This window comes from Hypanus sabinus, unplaced genomic scaffold (genome assembly GCF_030144855.1).
Source record: "Hypanus sabinus isolate sHypSab1 unplaced genomic scaffold, sHypSab1.hap1 scaffold_43, whole genome shotgun sequence".
In the NCBI taxonomy this organism is placed as follows: domain Eukaryota; kingdom Metazoa; phylum Chordata; class Chondrichthyes; order Myliobatiformes; family Dasyatidae; genus Hypanus; species Hypanus sabinus.
The window spans coordinates 2,431,662-2,433,071 of record NW_026781307.1 but is presented as its reverse complement, the minus strand read 5'-3'; positions in this window follow the sequence as shown (position 1 = coordinate 2,433,071).

The following is a 1,410-nucleotide window of genomic DNA, read 5'->3' as shown; positions in this document are numbered from 1 at the left end:
GGAGATTCACTCTGTCTCTGACCGCGGGAGTGTCTGATGGGATGGTGTGGAGGGAGATTCACTCTGTGTCTGACCCCGGGAGTGTGTGATGGGACGGTGTGGAGGGAGCCTCACTCTGTGTCTGACCCCGGGAGTGTGTGATGGGACGGTGTGGAGGGAGCCTCACTCTGTGTCTGAACCCGGGAGTGTGTGATGGGACAGTGTGGAGGGAGATTCACTCTTTGTCTGACCCCGGGAGTGTGTGATGGGACGGTGTGAAGGGAGATTCACTGTGTGTCTGACCCCGGGAGTGTGTGATGGGACAGTGTGGAGGGAGATTCACTCTGTGTCTGACCCCGGGAATGTGTGAAGGGACGGTGTAGAGGGAGATTCACTCTGTGTCTGACACCGGGAGTGTGTGATGGGACAGTGTGGAGGGAGCTTCACTCTGTGTCTGACCCCGGGAGTGTGTGATGGGACGGTGAGGAGGGAGATTCACTCTGTGTCTCGCCCCAGGAGTGTGTGATGGGACGGTGTGGAGGGAGATTGACTCTGTGTCTGACCCCGGGAGTGTGTGATGGGACGGTGAGGAGGGAGATTCACTCTGTGTCTGACCCAGGGAGTGTGTGATGGGACGGGGTGGAGGGAGATTCACTCTGTGTCTGACCCCGGGTGTGTGTGATGGGACGGTGAGGAGGGAGATTCACTCTGTGTCTGACCCCGGGAGTGTGTGATGGGTCGGTGTGGAGGGAGATTCACTCTGTGTCTGACACCGGGAGTGTGTGATGGGACGGTGTGAAGGGAGATTCACTCTGTGTCTGACCCCGGGAGTGTGTGATGGGACGGTGTGGAGGGAGATTCACTCTGTCTCTGACCCCGGGAGTGTGTGATGGGACGGTGTGGAGGGAGATTCACTCTGTGTCTGACCCCGGGAGTGTGTGATGGGACGGTGTGGAGGGAGCCTCACTCTGTGTCTGACCCTGGGAGTGTGTGATGGGACGGTGTGGAGGGAGATTCACTCTGTCTCTGACCGCGGGAGTGTCTGATGGGATGGTGTGGAGGGAGATTCACTCTGTGTCTGACCCCGGGAGTGTGTGATGGGACGGTGTGGAGGGAGCCTCACTCTGTCTGAACCCGGGAGTGTGTGATGGGACAGTGTGAAGGGAGATTCACTCTGTGTCTGACCCTGGGTGTGTGTGATGGGACGGTGTGAAGGGAGATTCACTCTGTGTCTGACCCCGGGAGTGTGTGATGGGACAGTGTGGAGGGAGATTCACTCTGTGTCTGACCCCGGGAGTGTGTGATGGGACGGTGTGGAGGGAGATTCACTCTGTGTCTGTCCCCGGGAGTGTGTGATGGGAAGGTGTGGAGGGTGATTCACTCTGTGTCTGACCCAGGGAGTGTGTGATGGGACGGTGTGGAGGGAGATTC